At 44.9% G+C, this 18,451-nt stretch overlaps 1 protein-coding gene across 2 annotated transcripts in view; it reads left to right on the plus strand.

Moving 5' to 3' along the window:
• The window catches only part of Xkr6 (XK related 6), a 236,890-nt gene that overhangs the window by 46,342 nt on the left and 172,097 nt on the right, over positions 1-18,451 (plus strand).

The raw sequence follows: 18,451 nt of genomic DNA on the forward strand, positions 1-18,451 counted from the left end.
TCCACAAAAAAAGAGGGTCCTTCGTGCTTCAAATACATGCTTCCTGTGGTGACCATGAACACTGAGTACAAAGGGTTCCAGAATCTGCTGGAATTCTGCTACATTGCCCTGCTCATCCTTCCTGGGTAATTCCATCATGGCTCCTTCCAGCTCTTCAAAATGGTCCTGTTTAGCTCCTGAGTTCACAAAGAAGTGTCACACATAGTTCACCCCTCTTCTTTCCCATTGTCAGGTTGCATTCTGCTGAGAACAGGAGCTTCACATCACTTACTGAGAGACTCATCCTTCTCCTGAAGAGAAAGCAGTGTTTTATATATAAGTGCCTTGGCTGTCCAAGGATTGTTTCTAGAAAGTTCACAGCACTGTATTCTAAATGTGGCTTCTCAGTGTGCTGGTCACTGCTGTTGTGGTTTTAGCCTGAGAAGCCGAGTGTACCTCAGGCATGGGAAGACCCAGAGCTGCCTTATGAGTATGGAAGCTTGCTAGGACCTGAAGAGAGCTAGAGATGCTCCTGCGTTTCCCTTGGTGGCTTTAAAACCACACACACACACACACACACACACACACACACACACACACACACACACACACACACACACACATATTATACAGAGAAAGTATCTGGCAGCAAGATTTGTCCAGACCATAGACCAACTTTTAAAGCTACAAAACCTACATGGACTATCTAGGTGCATGTTCGTAAGCCATCATTTAATCTTTTGAAAACTTGGTTACATTGACATAAAAGTTTTTTACATATAAGTTTCAGAAGGAATACAGATGTGTTTTGTGGAAAGGCTATTATATACTGCTGTAATAAATTTCTGACTCTTGCTTAATAAAAATTAAATGGTCCAATTATGAAAAATCCAATACTTGGAATTTTTTTGGTGGGGTGATGGTAAGTGCATGGCTGTTTTTATTTTTCCTGTAATATATGTGTATTCTCTGCAGTTGCTGTATATAAACCCTGTGGTCAGGGGTCATATGTTTTCTCCAGAAACTCCCAAGTGCTTGGCTGTAGTCACTAAGTGCTTAGAGTACTGGAAATACATCTCAAGGTTTTCTGTGGACATGGCAAACTGCTCAAGTAAAGTAGCTTTATATTCTGAAGGAGGTTTTAATAAGTAAGGGTTAGTGGGGGATGAGGCTCAGAGAGAAAGGAAAGACCCCTGTCTGGAACAAGAGTAGATAAGCTTATATGCACGTCTGAACCCAGTCAGGGTCTCAGGAGTACCAGAGCTCCTGAATGACTGAATGCAGCAGTCAGCATTCACACGCAACAGAATACAGGAAAAGCAACACAAGGACAAGCAGAAACTGCACGGTAACAAATGAAAGTTTTAATTGCAGGGTGAAGCTCAGGGTGGTCAGTCCTGGCACTCAAAAGGCAGGAGGCTTGCACTGTTTCAAGGACAGTTGGGACTATAGAGTGGATTCCAGCCAACAGCTCTCAAAGAACAGGACAAGTTTATACCCCTCTCTGCTATATGTTGGGTACATAGAATTGAAAGTTTATACTGTTGAGTTTTCTTAAAGACATTTGTAGAATTTCTCATCCCCCTTTGAGGTCAAGCCTAGGAAGATGCTGTTCCTTGGCACTGTAGGTCATTATTAGCAGGTTGACTGAGTTCTGCTTAAAGGACCTGTTTAACTTTGAATTTCTTTAGTAGGATTTCTGGGATCAGTCAAGGGGATTGTGACCATTTCTTTAGTACACAGTTTAGCAGACGTCTTTATAAAACCAATCTAACAATGTAGCAGTGTCAGCATAGAACCAATGCTTGGCCAAGAACTTTCTGGAAGTCTCTCACAGTACCAGTATGTTAAAATTCAACTGAAAACTCAGGTGATGTAAAGATTCCTGACAACACAAGACTTTCAGGAAATGATTTGTACCACCCTGAGGATTATGGTTATTAATTTTGTGTATGTGCCTGTGTACACACCCATGCCTACTCCCATGCTCCAGCTTGATTACAGGGTCAGGGGATAGTTTGCAGAAATCAGTGCTCCTCTTCTACCATGGGTTCCAGGGCTGGACATGAGTTGTCAAGCTTGTGTGCCAAGTGCTTTTCACCAAGCCATCTTCCCGGCCTGGATTAATCAATTTTTAAAATTTCTGCTCATCTGTAATATCAAGTCTAAGGCTGACTTTTGCATGCCATTATCTTCTTTAGCTGGACTACTTTTATTAATAAGCTTTAAAGAACTGAACCAAAATACACTGAAGTGCCCCTGATGCCTTTGAGATATGTAGCCATCTCCATCTTCCCAGAAATGTCATTTTCTAGAAAAATTCTAAGTGCAGTAATTCCAGTTTCTATTCCTTGTCTACTCATGGGCCAGCCACGGTGGTAGGTGTGTCAGGGAGCCACTTTCTTGGGAAGACATGGCTTTTCCTTGTCTTCTTTCAAGAGTATGGTTGGATGTTGTTCAGTAGGCCTTATAGACACAACACTCAGAGGAGGCTTCGTGACCTCTGACCTGGTGCACAGCACTCTGAGAATTTCTTCCTGACCTCTTGTGACTATGCCAAGTTCTTCCCAGTTGTACATTAGAAGACATTTGTTCTAGGTAAGTGTTTCCTTAGAGTTTTTTCCTAGAGAGACCCAACAGTGAATTCTTAAGCCCTAGGCTGTGATCAGTAAGACAGTTGGGACCTAAAAGCAACACTGAAATGATCAAATAAAGGAACTTGGCCGTAGGGTTGTCTTGGACTCTGGGTTGAGTTGCTCTGTGTCCTTCCCCAGGGCTGCCCATCACTGGGGCTTCAGAAACTCCATGGAAAGTATTAATATTGCCAAATTACAGCAAAGATTACTCGTCCATACCTATTGAAATACTTAGTAAAAATACATCTAGAAACTGGTGGTTTTGTGATTTTTTTTTCTCTGCACAAGTTTCTTTGGGTCTTTGATGGCAGTCTCAAGTGGGGAGTTTAGCTTTCTCTCTGCCTTGATCCCAAGATGTTTACATTTGTGGTCAACTGGCACCTTAAGTTTCCCTTACAAACTGGAGAGGTTTGTTTGGTTTGGTTTGGTTTGGTTTCTGCTTGAATTTCTCCATGGCCTCTGGAGAAATCTAAAATCCAGATCACAGAACAGGCTTTCATGCACTTTCCAAAGCTGATTGTAGAATCCTTAGGATATACCAAAATATCGGAGACATTGAGGGAAGCGGGAAAGGTGTGGCCTGAGTGTAACCTGTGTGTGGCTGCCCCCTGCTCTCCATTTGCCCTGATTTGGCAGGTGGAATTTCTTGATTTCACCAAGTTGAAGGCAGGTGTTGGAGCGTTGCTTTACCTGTCTGCCAGCATGAACAAAAAGATTTTACAGCTCTCCAGGAAACCGCTGTAGTGCATTGTAGTTTCTTCCTCCTAGATTTTCATTTAAAATTATCTGTTTAAAATAAAATGGAGTAAGGTTCATTCAGTATCTGCCGTTTCCTCTTTAAAAAACAAGCAATAAAAAAAGTTTAACAAACAAGTCATAATAAACATTTTTGCCATCAGCAGTTGACCCAGAGGCCATTTAGAGTTGTGCTCATGATTGCGGTGCATTACTCTGAACATCTGAAGAAGAGAATGCACATGACTGTTTGGGCTTGATGGAGCAGAAGCATGTGAAAGGACCATTCCTCTGCAGGCCTTTGTGGGCATTCTTGTTGTACTGCTCTCTTTGGAGGAAGCTGCAGACCATCTAGAATCAAGAACACCAGGAGGAAGGAGGAGATGGGCAGCCAAGCAGGAGTGATATGTGACTCCTTGGGCTATAGGCAGGGTCGGTACTGGTGTGTCTATAGCTGGCCCGAACTGTTGGAATCTGTATCTTCCACTTGCTTGTTGGGAACTGGTAGACTGCACTAGCACTGCTGCGGCAGATGTACTGTGAACAGGCAGGCGTACTGCTACCCTAAGACTCCTCAGGGTGATGGCAGACAACTGTCTCTTGCCATCTTGCCAACTGGAAGCTCTCAGTTTTACATCTTTCCTTCCACCCTTTTCAATGTGAGCTACACAAAAGGCTTTCTTCCAGAAGATTATTGGAAGACTTGGTTCAACCGGGTGCACCAGTTAAGTCCCTTCGTTCTTGCATTGATGATGGTTTCTAGGTCTCGGGCACTATCCCAGCCTCTTGGGAACAGACATGAAGTTTGTGTTTGGCAAGAACATGGCACTGTGTGCTCAGCATGTTGTGGGGAGACTGTGGCAGTACGTGGTGATGACGAACAGTGTTAGGGTCGGTGTCCTCAGAAGGTGTGTCTTGAGAAGTGTTTGTAAACATTTCTGCATTTCCACCTACTACTCCTTGGCCCATGTTATGCTTGTATATCAGCTCTGGGCAGGCTCTTGTCTGTGCTTGCCTTGCCTGATTTCCCATTGGCCAGCTCAGACATGAGCTCCCTGATGAAGGTTTATGTCACTTAAAATGCAAAGGTTCCTTCCACCAGAAGGGGGTGATGTTCTTCAGAGGTCCACAGGCCAGGTCTAGGTCATGCAGCTAGACATGAGAAAGGACCAGCCTATGGGCAGTGAGAAATAGGTCACTAGCAGACCCCATGTTTCATCCTGCAGGGAGGAATTGCGTCTCTGGGCCTAGGGGTTCTCTGCTGTTTTCTGGAGCTTTCCCTGTAAAAGTTAGTTAATGCTGAGCAGGACCAGGATTCCTTGGGTACCATGCACAGGTTAGTACTTCTAGTGAGGGAGGGACTGAAGGCAGAGCAATTAGATTTTTTTTCCCTTCCATCTCTATACCTTTTTTTTCCTTCAAAATATACACAACTTGTTTTAAAATCTTGATATGATTTGCATACCTTACTTTCCATTAATCATTCTTGCAGACCAATCCCTCCCCCCTTTTTCTGTACTATTGGGTTTGAACCTAGATGTCATACATGCTAGGCAGACCACTCCACTCCCTATCTGTTGCCCCACACTTTTTCTTTTTGCAGTTTTAGCAAGTACATATTCTTTAGTTGAATGTATCCTTCTCAGTGTCATTCTCTGTGTGGCTGTCCTGGATTGGCTCGTTGTCACTGTAAGAGAATACTGGACTGAAACAGCTTAGGTGTGGCAGTAGGTCATGATACCAGCAACATGACACTGACCTGTTCAATCTGGAAGCTGGGGTAGCTTGGTCTTGACCCATAAGCTCCACCACTGTAGCCATTGGTCAACTGGCTAGACCCATGACCAAAGGCTCTCCAACCTTTCTCTGAGCTTCTCCAAGCACGGATTCAGCTATTCAAACACATGAACCGATGAAGTCACTTCTATGTTCAAACCATAATGTCCCTATTGCTGGAAGCTAGGTTTTCAGTTCAGGTTCTTTCCAAGTTTTCTCTCCTACAAACTCGATCCCAGTGACCACTCCTATGTAATTTCTATCCTACTCCATTACCTTGGTATGAGTTATGGATACTGGGAAACTGTCTGTCTGAGATGCACTGTACAAGGATTTACTTGTAGTGTGTGCACTTTTTAGAACACTGGAGCTGGATAGCATTTCCCTTTGGACTTGTGAGCCTTTGCTACCTGACCTAGCTACTCATGATGTTTTTCCCAGCCAGGTTTTGTAGCACTGACTCTAAGGCCTACAGTACATCCCAGCCTAGTGTGAAACTGCTTTGATTGCAAGTTTCCCCAGTCTAATTAGGCAGATCAAAGAGAAGTGTCCTCACTGCAGAAATTGAAGCTCCACACCAAGTTCTGATGTATCTATCTGGTCTTAGGGTGACGGCGTATTATTTCATCCTCCAGTCTTCAGGGCAAGAGCCTTTTGGGTATAGCCCAGTTGCTTTTTTGAGCTTAGGGCTGGCAGTGCTGGTCTTTTTCCAGTGCTGCACTCCCAGGTCATCATAAGGCCTCTAGATGCTTTCTAGATGAAACCACTGTGCACTAAATGCAAAGTAGAGCCTTCAGGTCCCTGCCTGGTCACATAGCTTGACTTAGAAGTCATTAGTTCTATTTTCTTTTAAGATGAATTCTACCTGGAAATTGTTGCTATATTGTTTCTTCCATTACCTGCCCACATCACCCCTCCTCAGGAACTCAGAAGCTTGGTTCTGATGTTGTGAGGCATCCGCCAGAGTAAACTACTCTGACATGGATTCAAGACAATAGAAAGTCTTTATTATTAGCAAGCCTCAATCCCAGTGTAGTCCTGAACCTTTCTCCAAGTGAGGTTTTCAGTGTGCACCTGTGTGTACACACACACACACACACACACACACACACACACACACACACACACACACACGGAGACAGACAGACAGATAGAATTCAAGGTTAGTATATCTAGGGACTTATGCAGATCTGTGTATTTTGATAGATTAGGTCCTTGTCCTCCTTTTTGGCAGATGTGTTTGCTCAGTCATTGCATTTTAAGGCCTGAGTGGTCCTTAAATCATGGCATTCTGTTGTGCGAAGGTCTGGGGGCCTTTACCATTCCTTACTGGTTTTACAGACATGAGTCAAATTGGAGATTTATGTCATCTCCTCAATACTAGTGTTTTAGAATTTATTCTGTCTTACATAGCTAAGTGGGCAGTTGAGTAAGCAGGATCCTATAGTGAGAGCTAGGAGCAAAAGGATTAACGGCCTAGCCATGGCTATAAGTTGAGTAGTTAACCAGAGGGACCAAAATTTAGCAGTTCTTAGATTCTTGATAACTGGGTGTCTCAGGGTTTTACCACTGTAAACAGACATCATGACCAAGGCAACTCTTATAAGGACATTTAATTGGGGTTGGCTTACAGGTTCAGAGGTTTAGTCCATTATCATCAAGGCAGGAATATGACAGCATCCAGGCAGGCATGGTGCAGGAGGAGCTGAGAGTTCTACATCTTCATTTGAAGGCTGCTAGCAGAACACTGGCTCCCAGACAGCCAGGACTAGGGTATTAAAGTCCATGTCCACAATGACACACCTATTCCATTCAAGGCCACACTTCCAAATAGTGCTACTCCCTGGGCCAAGCTTATAAAAATCGTCACACTTGGGTTTGTTTGTTTGCTTTTGTTGGTTTTTGTTTGGTGGACGTTGTTTTTTCCTGACCATGGTTAAACTCTGACTGGCATGGGAGGCAACAGGTATCCAGTGCCATACAGAGACCTCCTTGACTCATAAAAAGTCCAATCCTCTCTGATTTGAAGAAGAACCTCAGCTAGGGAGTCTAACTGGACATCCAGCCTGGAATCAAGAGTTTGCTAGATGGCCCAGGTTTGCATCTACTTGAATACTGAGTTCATTTAAGTTTTTACCTCCCCTCCCACCCACACCTTCCACTTCTGTCATCCCCATCCCCATTCCCCAACCCCACCATCTTCCACATCTCACCCCCCATAGCTAGGGCTGAGGTTCTCACTGTAGGGGAGCGTGAGATGGCTGTCCCCACCAGAAGCTGGATGGAAATGGGGTGGCTCACTGTGGTGAGTCAGAATCTAGACTTTGATTGGCCTTGCTACCTCCTGTTATAGATGAGCATCTGGGCTATATACACCATGCATGAGGACCAAAGGAGCAGCGTTTCCGGTGTAAACAGTTCAGAAGATGCACATTTGGTTAAGCTGTTGGTTCAAGCAAGCCATGTAGTCTCTAGAGCCTGGAAATAGACTCAACTGCCATTCCTAGAATCACCCTACTGTAATAGGAGTCTGTAAAGGGGAACTATCTAGTAGGTATTTTGGTGACATTAAATAGGCACCCTTCCCCTGGAGGTCCCCAAGGGTGAACTTAGATAGGAATTGCTAGAAGTGGCAAGTGCCAACATAGTATGAGGGCCAGTCTATCCACTGAGACTCAACCCACCTTCCAGGTAACCATTCTCAACCAGACTTAGGTCAGGACCACTGGCTGTACCTGAGCCCCAACTGCCCATATTGTGTTGGCTCCAGGTTCCAGGTTGGGAATTTGTGAACCCATATAAGGTCACCATGCTTGAACTTGTGGGCAGGCTCAGACAAGCAAAGGTATGGCCTCTCCACATTCTAGTGAATGCCGCCTCGGCCTGTTGCAGGGTTTTCAGAGACGAGCGAATAGCTAGAAATTTTCCACTTCTCAGTGTGGGATGCATGTGGCCCTTAGGAGAGAGTGAAGGATAAGAGGTTGGCTCATTTTTGGCTGGTCCTAAGGACATAGTCGGCCTGTCATGAGCCTTGTAGCCTCTAGGCACAACAGTTTTCAAGCAACATTTAGGATCTTTGTCAGATTTGGGAAAACTTTGCAGGTGAAGGCCAGACCATTATTGGACCACAGGGAAAGAGAAACCCCAACTTCATTGTAGTATCAGGGCCTGAGTGTCTCAGCAGGTTTACTTTCTCCCAGATGGGTGGCCTGGTGGAGTTTGGTGAACATCTGTCTTGCAGTAATGACAGAGTACAGGTGTTTCATCTGGCAGGAACCACCCCCTTTTCTCCTCCTGCTTAGCATCTACTCTTTAACCACCTGGTTTCTTTTTTTTTTTTTTTTTTTTTTTGGTTCTTTTTTTTCGGAGCTGGGGACCGAACCCCGGGCCTTGCGCTTCCTAGGTAAGCGCTCTACCACTGAGCTAAATCCCCAGCCCCAACCTGGTTTCTTTTTATATAGGTTGGACCTCGGGGTAGTTCAGGTTCAAGCAGGGTAACCAAAGTCTGGGAGGCCCCCAGTGGGGCTGCCTTCTGGGTGGCTAATTCTGCTACCCTATTCTTTTGGGGCTATGAGGATTCCCCTTTTGATGCCCTTGGCAGCTGACAGTGGCTACCTCACTAGTAGGGCCTGGATTTTTCCTGTTTCTGATTTCCCTATTGGTTAAGGTGGGTGGTCTCTTCTCTTTCTCTGTGGAGGTGGGCCACAACAAATGTGAACGGACTGTGTGTACCATGGTGGCTTTGCCCTATTCCCATTGAAGTCACTGGATTAGCTCCAGAACCTCAGTCCTTTGTGCTGATTGTCCAAGGTGACAACTGAATAAGATGGCTCCTGTCAGTGTACAGTACTTCTGCTTCTTGTAGCAGGACATCTGCTAAGTCAGGTCTGATGGGTTGGACCACGTGAGTCATTTTCAGGTGAAGTGGGGGTCTGGAATTGTGGATGGAGGCCAGAGATGCCTAGCTTGCCAGCCCCAGAGTAGAACGGAGCAGAACACAGCAGCTGGGGCGAGGGCCTTATCTAAGACAGAGCTGAAGCTGCTAGAGCCCGTCTTTCACCAAGGCCACAAGCGTTTCCACATCACCAGCACCCACCTGGATCAGCTGAGCTGTGAGGTCTTTCTGGCTGGAGCTGGAGGTGCTAGGGCATCTCGTTTCCATTGGATTGGTGCCCTGTTTGCCTCCACTTCAACATTCAGAATCATACCCTGCTGTATCTTTCATCTGAGTGGTGAAGTCTGATAATCCTAACAAGCTGCTCTCTCTGAGAGGCTGTGTTGGATTATTGTCTGGTTAAGCTGATGACTGGTGTTTATAGAATTGGGTATGGGGCTGGTCCAGAAGTGCCTGATGATGCATTATCTGGGCATCATATATCCACCTGCCCGTGGGATTCCCACAGTAGGGCTATTACTAAGTTTGGAGTGGTTAGGAATAGTTCCTGGCCCAAAGTCAATTTCTCGTCTTCTTTTACTAGCATGGCTATATTAGCACTGCTCATGGACAAACCGGAAACAGTTCTGGACAGAGAACACTGGCTGCTTCCAGCGTCCCAGAGCCTGGATAGGGTGTCCTTCCTTCTTCCTTTCCTGCTGTTTCTGGTTTCCTCCACTGGGATCTCTTGTCATTTGTTTTGCTTTACCCTCTAGATTTGAGCAACCTCCAATAATTGGGATCTATTTATGTTATCAAACCCATCTAACTTCTGAATTTCCTTTTCTAATATCTGGGGACAGCTGTATAACAAAAGCAGCATTTCCTAGCAGCTGTCTTTAATCCTTTAAAAAAAAAAAAAGAGGCTTGGCAAAAATTCTACAGAGCCTCCTACCTTGATAAGTGTTGGAGGCCCCATTTGGGTCGTCAGGGGGAAAACCACTCACTCCAGCAGTGAGGCGGCTTCCAGCCCACCAAACCTGGCCTGACTTTTCTATTCTTTCCAGAGAATGGTGAATTCTGAGTTTCTCATTTATATAGATCATTGATTGAAAAGGAGAAATAAACTTTGAAAGAGAAAGGAGTTGAACTTCCTGGGCTTCTCTGGGGAACCACTTACCCCTTCCCTAGGTGTAACCAGCTGGTTACAGCAGGCAGGAGAGGGAACAGAGGGAGCGCTTGGCTAGGGAACAATTTCCTCCTCCCTGTGCAACTCCAGTTAGCTGACAGAAAGCTCTGGTTGAGAGACTCCTTCCCACTTCCACACAAGGAGCAGGACCAGGACCTCAGGGACTGTATGAGGTGGGGTTGGGAGAATAGGTGGGGATTTCGGGTTTCTGTGGCTGACCTGGCCTAGCCAAAATGATTAAGATCATCAACCAGAGGGCACAGGACTTAAGGAGGGGTGATGGTGGAGTTGTCTTGTACCATATAAAGCCACTGGTCAATACAGGGAAACTGGCCTGGATGGTTGGGGTTCCCCAGCCACCATGTTCTAGATAGCTTGAATCATCACTGGGCCACAAACTCCAAAAATGGTCAATCCATTTCACAGAGGGCCCAGAGGTGGTGGTGTTTTTTGTTTTTTTGTTTTGTTTTTTTAAATATGGAAGAAGCACATCATATCTGTTCTCACCTGCAAAACTTCCCTTGAGTTGTGACAGCCACCAACTACTATTGCTGCTCCGAGCTGCCACTAGTGTACCCATAGCAATAGCAGGAGCTGCCTCTGAAAGGGACATGTGACTCTGGTGGGTGGCCTGGTGTGGCTTCTGAGCCTGTGGGAAGTTGATAGGCACCTTGAGGGCAGTGGAAGCTGTGCAGATGGCTCACACACCTTTCAGTTTTACATCTGTTTCTCCAGCCAACAGAAGTAACAGAATCACCCAGATCCACACACAGATGCACTGCAAAGACAGCCAGGGGCAGCCCCCACACTTTCATACATCTGGGCAGAACAAAACAGAGTCTGGTGATTTTCACATGGGGATTGACTCATCAGCCCTTTCTGGTTTCTGCTTTGTGTTCTAAACAAAGGCATCTTAACCAGACTTACCTCCAAGAGTGACAGACTCAGAAACTTTCAATTTTGTTTCCTTTTGGTGGGTTCGTTTGAGGTGATAGGTAATGATTGATCAAAGGGAGTTCCAAAGCCCTGACATGTCTCAGATTGTGTACCCCATTGGAGTCTCTTGACCACTTCTTTCCTAGCTTTGAGGTGCTCTAAGACCCCTTGAGAGTGGGGTGTGGGATCTCACTGGGGCCTCTAGAGTTGTGAGGTCTCTACCAGAAAATACTGCTCAAACACCAGTTCAAGCCAGTAGAAAGTGTTTATTAGGCAACCAGTAACTATACTGGGTGTTTGGCACCCCAATGCTTTTAAGCACAAAAATCATATTCTGGCTTGACACACTTTAGTTAGCAAAAGCAAGCAGAAGCCGAAGGCAAGGTTAGTCCATTAGAGACTTTCCCAGAACTACGGACTTCGATGGTTTTGGTCTTTGATCTTGTTTTGGAGATATTACTCCTGTGTGCTGGGTTCCAAGGCATTTTATCGTGGCATCTGTTGTGCTAAGGTATGGAAGGCCTATTAACATCTAGGAATCTACAATACTTATCCTGGTCTTTGTGCTGAGACACTCTCCCTGGAATGTTCTCTCAGTCCCCACTTACTCATCACAGTGGCTATGACTTGATTAGAACTTTTACAACCCCAACTAAATGCAAACCCAGACTGGACAGTGTCTTTGTTCAGTTTATGACTTTTTTCTCAAGACCTAAGCAATTCCTGACATGTTACAAGAGTCCAAGGCCAGCTGGATCTGTATTTAGAAGTAAAGAACACACAGGAAAACAGCCCCTAGAGTGGGGTCTCCAAGCATGGCTTCCCAGTATTCCTGCTCCACCCTTGACTCTGGGCAGTACTAAGCGTTATCATTTAAAGGCACTTCATTGGGTTGCCACAGACCTGAGATGCTCATGGGGAAGCAACCATGTGCCTCCATGGTGTTTGTGGGACAGTGTTGAAAGGTGCTTGTGGTACAACAATGCCAAGCAACCAGAGCTTCCAGGGACTAAGCCACTACCTAAAGACTATACATGGACTGACCCTGGACTCTGACCCCATAGGTAGCAATGAATATCCTAGTAAGAGCACCAGTGGAAGGGGAAGCCCTGGGTCCTGCTAAGACTGAACCCCCAGTGAACTAGTCTATGGGGGGAGGGCGGCAATGGTGGGAGGGTTGGGAGGGGAACACCCATAAGGAAGGGGAGGGGGGAGGGGGATGTTTGCCCGGAAACCGGGAAAGGGAATAACACTCGAAATGTATATAAGAAATACTCAAGTTAATAAAAAAAATAATAAAAAAAAAATAAGTATAAAAAAAAAAAAAAAAAAAAAAAAGAAAGGTGCTTGTGTGTTGTCTGAGCATGTGTCCTCCGTGTGTGACTTTGGTGGGTACCTTCTCACCCTGACCTAGGCACAGCCACACAGTTGTGAGGATGGAGAGCAGTCACAGGCCTGGGTGTTCATGGGAAATGGTGGACTATGTGGTGCTGTTGCCATGGTTTGTGGCAGAAAACAGGAGCCAAGATGCTGCTACTGGGCATCAGGGAAAGAGTCTTTGGTAATCTCACTTCCTTCTAGACCGTATTAATAAAATGTTTGCAAGTCCTCTTTTAAGTTATTAAGTTAGACATCTATTGGTTTGGTTCAAAGTGTCTGTGGAGAATTTTTTTTTTTTTTACAAACTTCTAAGATCCAGAAAGTCTATTAAAGCTATATATATGTGTATGTATACATACACATGTACACACACACACACACACACACACACACACACACACACAGTTTCCTCCACCCATAAGATTCAAAAGACAGTAAAAAGGAATCTATATTTCTAAGTGTATGAGTAAGCCAAAGTTTAAGTGAACAGAACTCAGGGTTCTTAGGCAGTAATAGATGACTACTTCAATAGTGAGCTCCCTCAGTGCTTTAAGGACCTCTGAACTTTCTCTGAAAAAAGTATTTAGTTGAAATAAAAGTATCATGGAACTAAACATGAACATGCATCTTACCCTCATTAGCTTAAGTATCATCAACTTGATATACTTTAGAGTTAAGTGAGAAAGGTGTCTCAACTGAGGATTGCCCAATCAGATTAGCCCCTTGGCATGCCTGCAGGGCATTACAGCCCACGGTCCTGGTGCTACTCACTGCACAGGCTGTCTTGGGTAGTATAAGGGAAATAGATAAGCATAGGCCTGTGAGTGAACCAGCAGACAGTGTTCCACTTAGGTTTCTGCTTCAAGTGCTTGCCCTAACTTCCCTCAATGACGAAATATAACCTGTACACTGAATTAAACCATTCCCTCCCATAAGTTGCTTTTGCTCAGTGTTTTTATCTCAACAGCAGAAGGAGATTAAATCACAGCCAACCCTAAATTGTAGAGTCTGGCTTTCTGAAAATTTCTGGCACCTGGCCAAAGGGCTCTGGGCTCCAAAGATTTATCACAGTTTTTAAAATGCAAAGATACAACACACTTGAAAATCTTAAGAGGCATGTGTTAATGCTTTAAACTCCAACGGTGTTCTTTGTACTTGATGGTCAACTCAGGACAGGTGGCAGGACAAAGGTCACATGATAGCCTTTTGGACTTGGTTCTTTCTTTCCCCTGTGTGGGATCAAACTCAGATCATCAGACTTGGTGGCAACCATCCTTTCCAATTGAGCTATCTCACCTGCCCTCAAATTTTCTTTTACTCATTATTCAAAAAACTTATCTTCCCAAACCTGGAACAAAATGACTCTGAAAGTTAGTTTTCATTGTAGACTTAATTGAAAGACAATGGAATTGCTAGTTGGCAGCAAATATTTTGAGACAAATACTCCCCTTTATTAAGTTGTTGTCAATTCTTAACAGATGTGGAAGCCAGACTAGCAAGTAGCTTTTAAAACTTAGCAATGTCTGGGCTGTATCTTAGAGCCACTGGGTAAGTTCAATGAAAAACCTTGTTGTCTACAGCTCAGAAGAGCTGAGCCAGGTGCAGATGGGTGTCTTAGATTATTCCTCTAGCAGGCTTTGGTTTACACATTAGAATGTCTCAGTGTACCAGATGTGTTTGGCCCTGGCCCTTAGCTCCTGTTGGCAGCAATGGTTAATGCTCTTCCTGATTCTGTGGGAACCCAAAACTGCATGTCCTGGGGCTGATACAACAACATTGCATGGGTTCTTTCATTACTGTGAACATGACTATTTCCAAGTTCTGTGACTGACTTAGTGCCCGCCTTAGGTGTCACCATATTCTAGTAACTTAAAAAAAATAGGTTGTAAAAAGTATTTAATAATGTTTTATATTTGTGTAATTATATGGAGGACAAACAGCACAATTCGTTGTCGATTGGTCTACACTGTTATCGCAACTGAAATGGATTGTAGAACCGCAGATCCCCAGCCAGGCTGGGGGTGCCCCGGCACTTGAGAGGCAGATGCAGGAAGATCCCTACCAATTTGAGGTCTACCTACCAAGGCCCTTTCTCAAAAGCCACCAAGCAGAGCCAGAAAACAGAAACTTCAGATTGATATCTGGGGAAAGAAAATGAAATAGTCTCATCTCTGTATAAAATGAGAGCGCTCGGCTGCCTTCACTGGGAAAATTCCCATTTCTGTCCCAGAGTTGCAGACTCATTCATTCACGATCGCACAAGGCAGCCTGCCTGTGAATCAGCTGCCTTTGTCTTCTTTTGTGTCTGTCTGGCGGGGAGCAGTCTGTGAATGGGAAGCAGCCATCTGCCTGCAGTGGGGAGGTACAGGCAGACTTGGGCTTTGGAAGAGAGTTAACCTCGAGTTGATTGTGATGATGATGCCGATAATGATGGTGTCCCTGCCTCCTCTGGTTGTGAGCATGAGCAAGTTCTGTGTGGGGGCCGCAATCCCATCCCCAAGTGTTGGCCTCGTGAGAGCACCGCCAGCCCCATGCATCATGCTGATGAGCTGAAGTGGGTATTTGGGGGCAGAGAGCTCAAGGAAAGAGTTTAGTTTTTCTGTTTCTTGAGGTGACTTGCTCAGTGTATATATGGATTATGTATGCCCCCAAACAAAAAAATAGATAAGACTCAGAGGTATGAAATTCTCTAAATTTTGAGTCACAGATAATAAGCTTATTACACATAAAATAGAAAAAATAAGCAGAGCTTTGACCTGGAGTAGTTATCATTATTACCATATATCATGGATTTGGAACAATTATGGCAGATATAAATACATGTTAAGAAATGGGTCATGCCACCCCAGTCTCTCTTTAAATTCCATTTAGTGTGCGTGTGTGTACATGAAACACACAAATAGAGGTCAGAGGACAGATTTCAACAATCTCTTCTCTCCATCCATCATGTGTATCCTGGGGGTCAAACTCAAGTCACCAGGCTTTGTTTGGTGCAAGCATCCGTACTTCCTGAGCCACCGTGGTGCCCTGCCCCCAATCTCTTACTGCTGTTGCTGGGACTACATTCTGTGATGGAGATGCAACACCTATGTGCAAAATGCAATCTGCTGACTTGGGGAAGCTACAGGGTCTAGGAGCCCCAGGGCTTGGCTTTGGCAGGTTTCCCAAGAGTCATCTTTCTATGTGAGCAGAGGTGAATGGTGTGACTGGGTTGGAATGCTGGAGTGAGGGAACATACCACAGGGCCAGGTGGGCAGTCTGGCAAGTGTACCCAGGGCCTTCCATTGGTCAGTTATCAAACATGGTAGGTCACAACCCCTACCTCAAGTCAGGTCCAACCATCCAACCTCAATTAGCCAATAAAAAGCGCCAAAGTAACAGTGGAAAGCAGAAAGAGAATTGATCAGCGTGGCCACACTGGGAAGATGCCTCTTTGGCCTTCGTTACCTCATATGAGAGGCTTTTGTTGGCTTTCCATCTCTGGCAGAGTACATGGAGAAAATGAGCCAAAGGAGACAGACGTATTTTGGCCCATGGTATCAGTACATGGTCACTCTGCTCTGGCTTCTTGACTTGAGTAAGGCAGAGACTTACTCATGGCAAGAAGCATGCGGTGGAGCAGAGTTCCTCATGGTTATCAGGAAGCAGAGAGAAAAAGGGAGGCGGTTTGAGACAAGATAGTCCCTTCAACAGCCACTTCCTACAGCATTGCCTACCTCCTAGTTTCCATTCCACCCCTCCCCCACCCAGGAGCCTGCTAAACTGAATCCATCACAACCCTCACCACCTAGTCATTCCTAAAGGCCCTGTCTCTGCATTCTACTGTACTAGGTTAAATAAAGCCTTTGACAAAGCCTTTAGGGAACCCACCAGACCATAACTGGGGCCAGTATCTGGAATATTGGGCAGATCTCTCAACCATGGCATTCTGTTATGAGAAACCTATTTATTGACTGTTGCATGCCAGAAAAATCCTAAGAATTTGAAAAGGAGTCTCAGCTCTATACTGGCTGAGGACCGCGGCTCCTGGTCTCTGAAGGCAGCACCACGGACAGCTCCTACCAATCTCATGCAGTGAGTGGTGACCCCGCTGCTGCAACACTCAATCATGGCCTCTAAGGGATCCCACTTTTCCAATCAGAGTTCTCACCCCACCCCTCAAAGCTCACGGGAGGTCTCAGGTCTGAGTGTTGTATGGACTCTGAGAGCAGTGCAGTGAGCCACAAGCAGATTTTTAAAGGTAAGATAAATAGAATAAAACACAGGGTAGGTATTCTTCAATGGAATGTTCCTTGGTTTTTCCATGGGTACGAGTGTGTGTGTGTGTGTGTGTGTGTGTGTGTGTGTGTGTGTGTGTGTGTGTGTGTGTGTGTGCACGAGTGTATATGACTGCATGCTCAATGAGGTGCAGTGAAAAATCTTATTTAATTTTATTTTTGACTCATGAGATGTAAACAGAAAAAAAATTGAGGAAAAAAATGCTTCAGGCTCATAGTCCCCTTTTGGGCATGGGACAAAAGGGATCCTCCTGTCTCTACTCCCATAGTGCTGGGATTACAAGTGTGTGTCAACTTGTTTCCCCATTTGAAAAAAATGGGCCTGGGGATCAAACTCACGCCCTCATGCCTGCGAGGGAAGCACTTTGCTGCCTGAGTGATCTTCCTCAGCCCCTGAACGAGGGATTTCTGAAGAGGGAATAAAAAGATCAGTAAGTACATTCAAAGGTGTTTGACCTCTTTGTAACCCAGGAATGCAAACTAAAAGAATGCCATTCATGTCTATCACAGGGAATGCATCACAGGCAAGTCTGTCAAGCAGTGGCCCGCATGTGGATTGCTAGTGGTTCCTTCTCTTTTGAGCATAGTTAATAATGTCTCAGTAAAACCGAAGCTGATCATCCACCTGTCACCTGACACTCCACAACTACGAGTGTGCTCTCTAGTGCTAGTTTTGATTGCAAAATCATTAAAAATAAAAATACAAATTATTGGTATTCATTAGTGGAATATTATATAGCTGTTAAATAAAAACTACGTTTGTATTATGGGAAAATCTGAAAAAAAATACTGGATGAAAGAAAATATTTGTAGAGGCTGGAGAGATGGTTCAGAGGTTGAGAGCGCTTCCTCCTTTTGCAGAAGACCTGAATTGGTTCCCAGTTCCCATGTCATGTGGTTCACAATCACTTGTAATTCCAACTTCCAGGGGGTGCAACACCCCCCCTGGCCTCTGAAAGCACCCTCACATACACAGGCACATACACCCCTACTCACATATACAAATACACATACACATACACATACATAAACCATTAAAAACAAACATTTCCAAAAGCATGGCAAATATTTCTTTTATAATTTTACATGTATGTATGTGCATAAGTAAGTAGTAATTAAAATATTCACCAGAGTGATTCACAGGAATTCTGTGCTGTGTCTCCTAGTCATAGGAAGAGGAAGGGTAGGGAGGATGCTCAAAGTTTCAGTTGTGTTGCCTTTTACTATCATTAAGCAGGCTTGAAATGTTTCTTTCCTAGAAAGTCCCTAGTAATAACATTCCTGTCTTTCATTGAGAAAGTTTTTATGATTTCCACTTACCTGGGTGGGTGGTAGAGTTCCAGAGCCTCCATCTGGAATCCCAGGTTAGACAGGGTCTTTGCCCTCAGAGTCCGGCCCCTTCTGCCAGTGGACCTGATATTCAGCCATACAGTGCCAGGTCGGGCTCTGTGTTTTTCTCCACCCCCGTGTCATGGACTGTGTGGTTTGGTTCTTCACAATCTGCTTACTCCACTACTGTGTGACTTTACACATGTGACTCCCCTTTCAAAACCTATTAAAGTGCTGCCTCATTCTTTACATCCAGCCATTCATGCCTCAACCCTTTTATTCACCCATTCAGTCTCTACCTACTTACCCATCTGTCTGTGCTCCTGTCTATTCACCATGC

The sequence above is a fragment of the Rattus norvegicus genome, chromosome 15 (assembly GCF_036323735.1).
Source record: "Rattus norvegicus strain BN/NHsdMcwi chromosome 15, GRCr8, whole genome shotgun sequence".
NCBI lineage: Eukaryota > Metazoa > Chordata > Mammalia > Rodentia > Muridae > Rattus > Rattus norvegicus.